Below are 13,464 nucleotides of genomic sequence, written 5' to 3' on the forward strand. Positions count from 1 at the left end.
TCCCTAGATGGCCGTAGGGGAGTAAAGGCGGAAGGAGATACTTCCCAAGGGACCCCTGGAGGCCACCATCGGTGCTGCTTTAGGCCTGATCTGTCACCTTCCCCATGTTCACAGAATCTAGATCACTCCCTCATACCCCCAAAGCCTCATTGCATGCCCTGTCCCTGTAGACACTAGTGACCACAGACCAAAGCTCTTGCCCCAAGGGAGGCCGGGCTACCCATGGACCAATTAATGAGCTGTTACAGATGGCTTGGCACTAAAAGATGGGCTCAACTAGAGCCTTCTTTCTGGGGATTTCAACTAAGAAACCTGGAAAGAATGTGCTTGTAAGCAGTGAGAATAAGTTGTAAAGATAACAAGATAATGAGTTGAGCCCGGGGCAAGCCCAAGCCAGGCTGAGTCAGCAGGGAGAGAAAGATGTGCAGAGTCAAGGAGCTGTTCCCCTGGACGCAGGGACCTCTCCCTGGCTGGCGGCGCTGCTGGCCTCCTGCACCTAGGGATGCAGCCCCCGTGCCTGGCTCTGAGAGCCTCGGCCCTCCAGCCCTCTGCTGCCTGCCCCCTGGGAGCCTGCAGCACCTTCAGCTCTGCCCCACACCCCCATTTACCTTGTACACGGCACCAGCAATCACACAGATGTTGTGTATGCCCACCACAGTTTGTAGCTACAGATAGAAGATGTTCCTGATAGACTCTGGGTTGGGCTTTTCAAGCCACTCAGAACATTAGGGGAAACGTTTTGATTATAAAGGATGAAGGCTATGTGAGCTTTTTCAGAAACGTTTTGAGCAGATATGGAGCAAATTTATATGGACCTTGCGAGAAAAAGAAGACAAAGTGTTTTACACTAAATTCTCTCATTGAACTTGGATGCAAGAGGGTTGTTTGCTTTAGGCCTGATCTTGGCAATCCTGGTATTATATTATTATTAATAATATTATTATATATAATGATATATCTAAAATGACCCACTTTATCCTCCATTTCCTCTGTTCTACCTCTATACAGTAGAGGATGAGCCATCAATCAGTACGGAGAGGTTCATTTAAATACTCTGGAAGGTTCTGGGAATATATGGCAGTTACTAAAATAAAATATTCTTCCAGAAGGATCCGTTTCTATCATTAAAATTTTACCCTTTTTTGAAAAAGAATGCTCTACCAAAAGAAGTCCCTTTTCATTTTAATTTTCTCCATGTCAGGCGTGGTCCTTGAGTGTACCACGGACCCGGAGAACCCTTCTCCTAGTCACTTACAAAGAATAATGAACCACTTGATGACTAAACCAAGGATTTGAGCTAATTCTTGGAGTAAACACTGGCTGGAAAAACTCCAGAAAGATTACCTCTGATCATACAGTGACTATGAATCTGAAAAGTAAAATGCCAATTAAAGTTTTATAAATTAAATCTTATTAGGCGGGCAGAAATGATCACCATAGAAAATGTCCTCTATGTGAAGAGATTTTTATAATGTGAGTAGCCAGACTTCAGTCTATAGTTTATTGCATGTGTTTAGCTAATGGTCTGTATGGATCCCAGTTTCATGAGTCAACACCAGTGGCTCAGCCCAGCTCCCACCTACGCTGTGGAGCCTTCCCCTACCAGTCGGGTTCATGCTCATTCGTCTATGAACTCAGTTTTAACTTGGTCTGTGTCTTACAGTTCTACCCTTTTCAGTTTCAATATTCAATTTCTGCAAGGCATTTTTTTTTCTTAAAGAGATACAGTACTCAATACATTTTAAAATGTCTCTCATGCCTCTTCCCTTCTTTTCTGTTTGTTATTGTAATCTTCAGTATATTTGTAATAATCAGAATTCAAGATAAAGACACAGTAGGTGTCACTGATGGATAAGTGAATGAATTGTTTAACTGATTCATTCACTCATCCATCCCTTCATTTATTATTAAAACAGGTTAGATGTTGGGTAGAGAAGGGAAAACAACTATTAATGTTGCTTAGAGAAGAGCAAAACATAATGGTGGGGGCTTGGGGGGAAGATGGGAGAGAAGTCAGGAATAGGTTTGTGAATTGCCTTTTCCTACCGTTCATACTACATTTATATATGAATATATACCATACATGGTCTCTTTCTTTGAAAACATCTTGGAATCATGGTAAAATAAGCTTTTTTTTTTTTTTTTTAATTAAGCTTTCAGTTGATGAGAGAGCTAAGCTCACAGAAGGTAGGGAACATTCTCAGTGGTCAAAAATTAAGAGGGAGCTCAGTTGAGGGGAGGGGCAGAGGGAATGTTGGATGAGCTGATGTGGAGCCCACCCAACCCCAGGAGTTTACTGGTCTCAAGAACCAAGACATTTTTGAATGGACCTGTAGCAACAAAAGAAGAGACCTTGATTAACGAAAGTAAAGAGATAGACTTGATACTTCCACATAAAACTAGGACTCTCAAAGGGCTATACCTTTGGTGAAAGTATGAACCAAAAATGAAATGTGCAGAGACGCACAGAGAAACTATGAAGCTGTATCTCTTAGCGTCACCTCTTGGTTGGGGAAAAAAATGTTCCCCTGAGAAGTTATATCCGTCTGCTCTTATTCAGGTTTAGAGTTCAGTCTTACACTTCCTATAGAAACTAGGGGCCCGCGGGTTGAAAAATTAACTTTAAAAATGGATACCAAACAGACAGAAGCAAACATAAAATCTCTCTGAAGAAACACACCCTTCATCCTGGCCACGCAGGCTTCCCATACACAAAGCCCCACTAAAGATAAGCTCATCATCTAAAATTACAAAATGCAGGAGGATATAATCACCATGAGTGAGAGCTAAGAAATTCTCAAGAGGGAAATGGTATAGACCTGATCTTACATAGCATCAGCCTGGCATGAATATTCCACAATTAAAATCTCCAACTCATCAGAAGAATCTGTCAGTAGCTAAAACTGTTTCTTTTGTTTTCCCCAGACAGGTTGTTTAAGAGCACACATCACAGACTAGACTCTGCCAGATATTAGCTGAGCCATTAGCCTCTCCCCAACCCTAAGAGCAAACTAAAAAATCTAAGCACTTACTGTTCCTTGAATGTCTAGTTTTTTTTCCTCTCTCTCTCTTTTAAATCCCTTCTTGTTAACAGTCTAACAGAATCTAGAGTCTAAGAGTCTAGCTTCTCTTTAAAATAAGTGAGTATGCCATTTGCATGCAGGTACCTAAAGGTCTCTGAGTTATACTTTGACAGAGTCAAATGAATAGATAGAGCAGCAGGACTGGACCACAATAACTTCAGATAATAAAATTCGAAGACTATAAAAAAAGAGTATACCTAAAATAATGAAAGACTTATGCCTAAGTATTTTATATTTGGGGATGCTGTTGTAATGATATTTTTAAAATTTTGTTTTCCATGTATTCATTGCTAACATATGGATATACCATTGATTATTGTGTATTGATCGGTAGCCTGTGGCCTTGCTAAATTCATTTAATTCTAGGAGCTTTTTTCTAGATTCCTTAGGATTTCCAATGTGTATGATCATGTTGTTTGTGAACAAGGCCTGTTTTACTTCTTCCTTAACACTCTGTATGCCTTGGGTATCTTCTCCTGCAGTGTCTTGAAGCTCTAGGGTAATGGTGAATAGAGAGTTGAAGGTGGACATCCTTGCTTTGTTCCTGATGTTAGGGGAAGAGCTCAGTCTTCTACTATAAAAACATTAACTGAGGGTTTTGAATAGATGCCCTTTTTAAAAAAGATTTTATTTATTTATTTATTTATTTGAGAGAGAGCATGAGAGGGGGGAGGGTCAGAGGGAGAAGTAGACTCCCTGCTGAGCAGGGAGCCCGATGTGGGACTCGATTCCAGGACTCCAGGATCATGACCTGAGCCGAAGGAGTCGCTTAACCGTTCCAGGATCATGACCTGAGCCGAAGGCAGTCGCTTAACCAACTGAGCCACCCAGGTACCCTGAATAGATGCCCTTTATCAGTTTAAGACTACCTTTCTATTCTTAGTTTGCTGAAAATTTTGTGTGTTTTTTTTTTTTTATCATGAATGGGTATCGATTGCCTTTTCCCTCATCTTTTTAGATGGTCATATAGTTTTTCTTATGATCATGTAGTTATTTAAGTACTAAAGGAAAAGAACTGTGAACCTTAAATTTTATACACAGCCAAATTTTCATTTCAATGAGAGAGAGTATAAAAATGTTCTCGGGCATGTTATGAGAAGTTTGCCACATAAAAAGCCACAGTTGAAAATACCTTTAATGGAAGTGTTCAAGTAAGAGAAACAAATCCAGGACAACCTTCAAGAGATATGGGATGTCAGGGTCATCTAATATTTTGATAAATATACTGCTGTTAAAAAAAAATGTCTAAAATTGAAGAAAAGAGAATTTTTTTTTAAAGATATTTAATTTTTCATTTGACAGAGAGAGGCATGGGGGAGCGTCAGGCAGAGGGAGAGGGAGAAGCAGGCTCCCTGCTTAGCAGGGAGCCCAGTGTGGGGCTCAATCCCAGGACCCCGGGATCATGACCTGAGCCGAAGGCAGACGCTTAACGACTGAGCCACCCAGGCGCCCTGAAAAGAGAATGTTTATCCAGAAGACCTAATGTCAAAAATTCCAAACAAGAACAATATGATGGCGGAAGAGAGGAGATAAAAGGAATATTAAGAAATGCTAACATGTTTAACTTAGTAGGGGGAAGGTATATCTGCTTCGAAGTTTTTTTTTTTTTTTAAGATTTTATTTATTTATTTGAGAGAGAGAGAATGAGAGACAGAGAGCATGAGAGGGAGGAGGGTCAGAGGGAGAAGCAGACTCCCTGCCGAGCAGGGAGCCCGATGCGGGACTCGATCCCGGGACTCCAGGATCATGACCTGAGCTGAAGGCAGTCGCTTAACCAACTGAGCCACCCAGGCACCCCTCTGCTTCGAAGTTTAAGAAGTCAACAGTTGGGCGCCTGGGTAGCTCAGTTGGTTAAGCGACTGCCTTCGGCTCAGGTCATGATCCTGGAGTCCAGGGATCGAGTCCCGCATCGGGCTCCCTGCTCGGCAGGGAGTCTGCTTCTCCCTCTGACCCTCCTCCCTCTCATGCTCTCTGTCTCTCATTCTCTCTCTCTCAAATAAATAAATAAAATCTTAAAAAAAAAAAGAAGTCAACAGTCATGGGATTTTTCACCAGAAGCCATGAGTTCTTTGATAATAGTCAGGGATGGAAGAAGCAAAGTCATTAAATCCAGATGGCCATCATTTCCACCACCCCCATGTACAGTATGTCTGAATTCAGAACATCCAATAGAAGCCAAAATTCCACTGTGTTTCACTCTTATCAGAAATAAGAATAAGAGGAGAAATATGAAGCCCTACCCCAGTGTCTTGATTAAAGCAGGTTTTAGTGGCATGAGTCGTTTGAATTGCCCCTTTTGTGGTTATCTTGTGCTTTGTGTATCCTGGGACAGTGCATCTTGGTAAAATGCAGGGTGCCATTTCATTGTATAAAGTAGGGAAGGGAGCATGATCACTAAAAGGGAGGCTGGAAAAGAGAAGTGGCTTCATGTTCTAAGGCAGGTCCTTGTTGGGCAGGTCAATTTTAGCAAAGAGTGCGTGTATGAAAACAGAAGGCCTGGAAAGTAATCTTTAAAACTACCCGTGCCTGGGCACCCCTTGGAACGTCTGCATGTACTCTGAGAGGTACTCATGCTCCTTGGGAAGAGTGACAGGTCATTGTGACGGAATGAGGAACACAAAGAATGTAAGATAGGCTGGCTGGCTGGTTCTGATGGCTTTAAGCATAAGAGAGCTTTAAAAAAATTAGGGGTGTCTGGCTGGCTCAGTTGGTAGAGCATGTGACTCTTGATCTCAGGGTTGTAAGTTCAAGCCCCATGTTAGGCATGGAGCCTACTTTAAAAAAAAGTTAAATTGAAAAAAATCACAGACCCAGAATTTTAAATTCTTAGCTCAAACTACAGAGCCTCTAGGAATGTCTTAAAAAAAAGTCTCTTTTCTCTTAGAGCTGCTGAACGTAAGCAGCTAAAATCCAGATGCAGTGTCTGATACCGTGGGAACCTATATCACAACCTAAGATGAATTTATAAACCAATCATGTCCTTCATGAGAAAGTTAAGGCATTGACTAAAAACATATGGGACCTTGGGAATTGGAATGGGGGAATCAATGAATCTGAGTACCTGGAATTCGTAAAAGTCACTGGACTCAAATGTGAACTAAATTTAGGTGAGGTCACCGGGGCTTATTGCCAGTGGAAGCAGCTTCTTTCTCCCTTCTATCCTCGGATCCCTCCCTTCCTGGTGTCCTCTATTAGCTGAGCCAGGAGAAGGCAGCTGACCAGAGAGGCTAGGAAATGCTGTTTGCTGGAGCTAGCCCCCTTGTGATGCAAAACACAATACAGAAGATGGAGGAATGTCTCTGAAGACAAGTATGCCCAGGACAGTCACCCCCTGTGCTTTCTGCATGTACCACTAATGTCAGAAGCCTTGCCATGGCCTCTTATTGTGAAGTGGGGTGTACTTTGCATTCTCCTCATCCCCGTCCCAAGCTCTCAACCTGGTTTGCTTTGCTATTACACCTGGCCCCTGGGAGCGCTTGGGAATTCTTGCCTCCTTTTTGCTGAACCATGCTGGGGACTGGGGACTCCTGAAGGATGCTCTTAGGCCCTAGACATCACCCTCAGTATTGCTTCTCATTGTTCAGGTCCCATATTGGGCTCCCAGGGGCTTGCCATCTCCTGGAAAACACCTGGGGAAGGTAGGGACACTGCCCTGGGCTCTTCTCAAATCCCACCCAAGGCATGAGTCCTTGAACCAGCTCGGGATCATCTCTAAAGGGATCCTGCCCAAAAGGGTATCTGCTAGAGTGCTAGGGAAAGCAGATACTGAGAGAGGACCAGGAGCTTTCTGAAGGGGAGGTGTTAAGGGAACTGTAGTGAGGATCCCAGCTGGGAAGCCACAGTAGCAAATGGAGAAGGAGAGGAGCCAACTTACTGTACCAGTCAGGTAGGAACTTATCTCCCACCACTCTCCAGTCCTTCCCCCCTCGGCCCTGGTGTGGTCACTGATGGCAGCTAGCCAGAGGAGGAAGAGCTGGGGATTGAGAGAGAGGATTTGTTTGTTTGTTTGTTTGTTTGTTTATTTATTCATTCATTCAAATATAAGATATTCTTTTTTTTTTTTTTAAGATTTTCTTTATTTGTCAGAGAGAGAGAGACTGAGAGCACACAAACAGGGGAAGGGCAGGCAGAGCAGGCAGAGGGAGAAGCAGGCTCCCTGCTGAGCAAGAAGCCTGACATGGGGCTTGATCCCAGGACCCTAGGATCATGACCTGAGCTGAAGGCAGACATTTAACTGACTGAGCCACCCAAGTGCCCCTCTTTTTTTTTTTTCAAGATGTTATTTATTTATTAGAGAGTGCACAAGTCAGGGGAGGGACAGAGGGAAAAGGGAGAAGCAGACTCCCTACTGAGCAGGGACCCAACATGGGGCTCCATCCCAGGACCCCGGGATTACAACCCAAACGGAAGGCAGATACCCAACCTACTGAGCCACCCTGGCACCCTAATTTCCAATTTCAACTAGACCTTCAATTCAGGCCAGAAAGCCTTCAGTTTGCTTTCCCAGTTACACCATGATAATTTCAAACTTTAACCTGCTCAGTCTCCCTACCCCTCCTCCAATCACAGCACTGTCAGAAAACAGCCATGCCTCCCAAATCTCCGGCTAGTACCCATCTGGGCTGTGGATCCTCTCTCTCCTGCCTCCTTAGTAACCTTGGCCTTTCAATTTTGTCCACTCTGCTGTCTCTTCAAGCTCATCTTTGCTGGCTCCTTTCCAAAAGGATGTAGGCATACACATGGGACTCCATCTCAAAGACGACCCTTCCTGAATCCTGTGTCGCCTCTAGCTACTTTCCTTTCCCTTCACAGCCAGTGCTTGGAAGACTTGCCCATATTTGCTGTACCCGGAACTTACCTACCCGCTGTTTTCGGGCACTGCAATCTGGCTGCTCCCCAGTCCTTCGCATTAGCTGCTCCTTGAGCCCCCCCACCCCCCCTCCACCCCCCCTGCCACTGACCTCACTTTGATCAGTTCAGCTAAGCCCACATCTCCCTTGGCCTCTGTATCCCTTAGGAATGCTTTGGAATGCAAGTGACTTAAGCAAACAGGAGTTCTCCCCACCTAAAAGGTATCTGGCAGCAAGAGGCTGCCAGTGCTGATTCAGCAGACCCAGAGCATTGGGGGAGCCTTTCTGAAATTCTCCCTGACTTCCTTCACAGTTGAGGATGACTGCTGAGGGGGTACATCCGGATCCACTCGGGGCTGGAAGAAAGGGAAAGGTCTGCACCAGTCACTTAGCTCTTTTATCAGAACTGCAGAAGATTTCCCAGGTTTCCCTGTATCTCACTGCCAGAACTCTGTCACGTGCCCGTCTAGCTGCCAAAAAGACGGAAAAGTGAGTATTTAATGTTTTTAGTCTTTATTGTGGAGACTGACGGGAGGAAGAGGGTGGACAATTGAAACTGGGTTCCACCCAGTCTAACTCACCAGAGTCGGCATGGTGCAGCTCTTTGGTTACCTACAACCCACTCACACTCCTTTCCCATATACACATTTTGCATGGAACATACTTACTCCTCCATAAAGCAGATAATCCTGAACTTTCACCCAGCTCCTACAGATAGCATGGAGTCCAGGTACTCTGTGCAGGCCCCTCTTTCAGGTCCAAATGTGGTTTCTCATGGCCTGATGACTCAAGCTAAAGGTTAAGTTTTCCGCTAAAATGACAAAGACAGTACCAAGTGTTGGGAGAATGGGGAACAACAGAACTGTCCCATGCTCTTGCTGGTGTATAAATTGTCACAGCCACTTGGAAAAACCTATGGCAGTATCTGATAATGCCGAACATCTGTGTTCCCTATGAGCCAGCAGTTTCTATTCCGAGGTAGATACCTGATGGACATGTGAACAGATGTGCAACAAAAGAAATGTTCCACAACATTCAAAGCAGCATTATTTGTAAGAGCCTCAAACCCAGATGTGCAGAGACAGTAGAAGAGAATAGCATACAGAAATGAGAATGATCTACACACACTATAGATGAATCTCAAAATGATGTTGAGTCAAAGGAGCCAGACACAAAAGAGTATGTACTGTGTGATTCCATTTATAGAAAATACAAAAACAGGTAGAACGGCTCTGTGCTATTACAAGTCAGGATAGCAGTTCCTTTTGGGGAGAGAGTGGTACTTGGAAGGGAACACAAGGGGGAATGCCAGGGTGTTGGTAATGTTCTGTTTCTCAATCTGGGTGCTGGTTATATGGGTGTGTTCCATTTCTGAAAATTTGTTGAGTTGTATGCTTTTCTATATGTGTACTTTCCTTTGTGTATACTATTGTGAATTAATACAAAATATATATGCTGGTCTCTGCCCTTGGCTCCTGGCACAGAGCTCCTAAAACCTCTATGATTTCCCAAGTGATAAGAACACTAGGAACATTTTTTGTTCTAATATTTGATCTTTGATCCTGGTTCCTGACTGGTTCCCGACACAGTTTCTAAAGCCCTTGGAATTTTCTGGGTGATAGGAGTGTCTTTTTTCTAATGAGGTGACTCTTGGTGGGCTCCTGGATAGCTTCAGCATGGGGGCTGGACACCAGAAAGACCACACCATGATTAGAAGCTTGGAACTTTCAGCCCCACTCCCCATCCTCCAGGAAGGGGAGAGGGATTGGGGATTGACCTATTAATAATAATCAATCATGCTTATGTCAGGAAGCCTCCATAAAAATCCCAATAGTACAGGATTTGGAGAGCTTCTGGGTTGTGACCATGTGTTGGGAGGGTGGTACACCCCAACTCAGCGGGGACAGGAGCTCCTGCGCTTGGAATCCTTCCAGACCTCACCCTCTGTATTACCAAATCTGGCTATTCATCTCTATCTTTTATAATATAATAAACTGGCAAACATAAGCATTTCCCTGAGTTCTGGAAACTATCCTAGCAAATGATTAAGTCCAAAGAAGGGGTTGTGGGAACCTCCAATTTGTAGCCAGGTCAGACAGAACTTGTAGGTAACCTGGGGATCTACTAATTGTGACTGTCATCTGAAGTGGGGGGACAGTCTTATGGACTGAGCCCTTAAACTGTGGGGTCTGCACTAAGTCCAATTAGTGTCAGAATTGAATTGCATTATAGTACACTCAGCTGGTGTTGCAGAGAATTGCTTGTTGTGTGGAGAAAAATCCATGTACCTGGTGTCAGAGGTATCGTGTTTCTGAGTAAAGGAAAACAGGAGTGTGTCTTTCCTCTACAACTGTACAACAATAAAATGTATAAAAACACTTTCAATGCACAGTGTGAAGGAACAACGAAAGCTTCCTTTTGGGGGGAAAAAAAAAGAATGGAAAGCATAATATACCCCCTTCACTAACCCACATCACTTCCTGCTAGACAGATAGAGCAAGGGATCTCTTCCGTGGCAGTGCGTTAAGTTTTTCATTAGGGAATCTGGTGGCTCCTCACTTCTGTCTCTTGGTTGTGCGGAATGCACAGTGTTTGTATCCTCCTCCCTGTTGGAGGGAACTCAGAAATCCAGGGATTGCCCTAAGGGTTAAACAGTAACAGACCAATGTTGACCAGGCTTGAGACTTTAGGGACACAAATGATTCCCTCAATCATTTGTTAGGCTTCTGGTCAATTCCATGCATGAGTAATCACAACCAAATAACTTACGTAGTTTTTAAATGGTTTTCTAATTAAAGATTAAAAAAATTTATTTTCCAAACAGGTAACATTTTTTTTTTTGTTAAAAAAAGAAAAAGCAATACAAAAAAATAAATTAAGGTCTTATTCTCACCTCTGTCCTCTTTTATTAGTTTCTTGTGTATACCTCAAGTGTTTATTTTTGCAAAACCAGCAAACGGAGTATTAGAATATTTAAGTCTTCGAGGGGCTTCTTTTTTGTGTGCTCACTTACAGTTGAGACAATTCAAAACAACAGCTGCAGGGAGAGATGTCACCTTGAGCCCATTTTTGCTACCTTGGGCCTCAGTCTTATCTCCTGATAAAGCTGCCCCTTCCCTGTTTCCACTTGTCCTGGCTTCAGCTTGGGTATACAAAGAAAATTATTTCAGACCAGTGAGGCCCCAAGTTGTGGGACTTGGCCAATTTAGGTTGTAAGCTGCCGGTAAGGGGTTCCTGTCTTACCAAGGCCTTATTTTTAATATCTACTTTCAAATCAGATATCTCTAATCTAGATTTGTCACTCTCTTGAAGGACTTTGCTGAAAGCTACTAAAGGAAAAAAAAAAAAAAAAGCCAACACCACTAAAGTTTTATATTGTTCCTGAGATTTCTCCTGCAATACTATGTTGGTTGGCATGCAGTCTGTATCCAAGGCACAGCAAGTGATGGCAGTTTGACAGTTTCACTACAGCTTAACAAGTTGGTCACCAACTTTCCAATTTGGGATAGAGAGTCTTCACCACTGGCTACCATAACCTTCATTAGCTAATTCCACATTTTAGTGTCTGTTTTTAAGTGTCCTACTGGTGGTACCGAATTGTTTGCCTGTTAGGAATGGGTTCAGCTACAAGTTACAGAATATTCACCTATAAATGGCTTAAGTTAATGTGTGTTCTCACTCATGAACTAGAATGGGGACAAGAAAGCTCTCCCAGTAGTCCAGATAGCAGATGATGGTTTCATGGATACCAACCATACTTCAGTAGAGCTGGGGGAAAACAAGAATAGCTCCTAGAATTTTGGCTTGAACAAATAAATGGGTGGCAGTGATATTCACTAACATGGACAAAACAGAAAGGTACATGTTTGCGGGGTGTAAATTAATTTGGCAGGAGGCCAAGTTAAGTTCTGAGATGCCAGCTGAACATTCATGTAAAGATGTCAAGTATGCAGTTTTTTGAGGAATTAGGAATTACAGGGAGAGGTCATCATTAGAGAAAAATTTGAAGTCACCTGCTTATAAATGGCACCTAAATCCATAGGACTAGATGAAATCATATAAGGAGAGTGGGTAGATCGAAAAAGGGACTCAGGAAAGAACCCTGGGTGCTTTGTTATTTATCGATTGAGCAGAAGATAAGCCAGTGAAAAGAACCCAAGAAAGAATAGCCAGTGAGGTAGGAGGACTGAGTGCATGATGTTAGAAAACAAGAGAAGAAAGTGTTTCAAAGTGGGAGTGGCTGACTGTGTTGAATAGGACTGAGAGGGCAAGTTAAAACAGAACAGAGAAGGGACCACTGTATTTGCATGGAGATAGTAGTTTCAGTAGCATGGTGGGGAGGAAACCAGAGAGCAAGCTTATATGATGATGGGAATTGTCTATTAGAGAGGGAGCAGTTGGTAATTCAAGAGAGAGATGATAGAGGCTAAGATCCACAGAAAAAGTGGAAGCATTAGGCACAGAATGAGAGCACAAGACCATGTCTTATTTGTGTATCTAGTAGCTTCTAGCACAGTGTCTAGTACATAAGAAGTACTCAAGAAATGTTACTGAATCAATGAATAAATGAGCAAATGGAAGAATGGATGGATGGCAGATGCAGGGCTGAAGAATGAATTAGGTCAAACAACTTCAGAGTAAGGAAAGAAGGGGGCCTTGCATTAACAGGGTTTCTTCAGGGACTTTGGGATCCTGGGCTTTTTCTCTGGAAGAGGGTTGACAGATTTCAATCTCAGATGAAGATGGGAGAAGGAATGAGGCACTGTCAATGGCAGTTACCTCGGCCAACTTTCAAGGCCCTGATCTGCTAAAGCAGAAAGCAGGGAGGGTTCTGGGATCATCTACTTAACCTCTTTTTTTCTCTCCCAGTCTCTCCCTTTCTGGATCCAGATTCATATGAAAGATGATTATGTATCTTTATGAACACAAGTGGGATAGGGGATTTTAAAAAGGACAGTTCCACATTCATTTACCCATCTGGTCAGTGGATATTCATGGAACAGTCTTGTATAGGGGAAAGTTGTAAGAGCAGCATTATGCGGGGCTTTTCTTTTGTTTGTGCATCTGTTTTTTTCTTGAAGTGCTTTGTCTTCTACTAAGATAGCAGGTGATTCCACTAACTGCACAAGTTAGGTGGTATTTGAACTGAGCTGCCCATAAAATCTTGGTGGGACTCGTATAAGACGAGTGAAAGGTATCGAAGATGATGAGGCTTGTGGAATACAACAAGCAAAGGCTGTTAGCCGGCCACTCTTGGAATCGCAGGATCCGTGGCTGGCTCCAGCGTCTTCTAGGCGTTTCATGAGGAGAGGAATTAGGATTCCTATTATCTTTCTTCCCAACCTGCAGGCGGAGGAACCGAGGAACCTGTAAAGGGGGAGGCAGACTGGAGGCCAGCTCTAGCGTCCGACCCATCCGCATTAACCATCCTACGTCCCACGCCGGACTACATTCCTACATTCCCAGCAACCTGCCGACACCCTGAAGGCTCAGGTAGCCCAACCCGGACCCGAGCCGACTGTCGCTGTAGG

The sequence above is a fragment of the Mirounga angustirostris genome, unplaced genomic scaffold, assembly GCF_029215605.1.
Source record: "Mirounga angustirostris isolate CCGP_5_RB_7025 unplaced genomic scaffold, mMirAng1.0.hap1 SCAF_10, whole genome shotgun sequence".
Lineage (NCBI taxonomy): Eukaryota > Metazoa > Chordata > Mammalia > Carnivora > Phocidae > Mirounga > Mirounga angustirostris.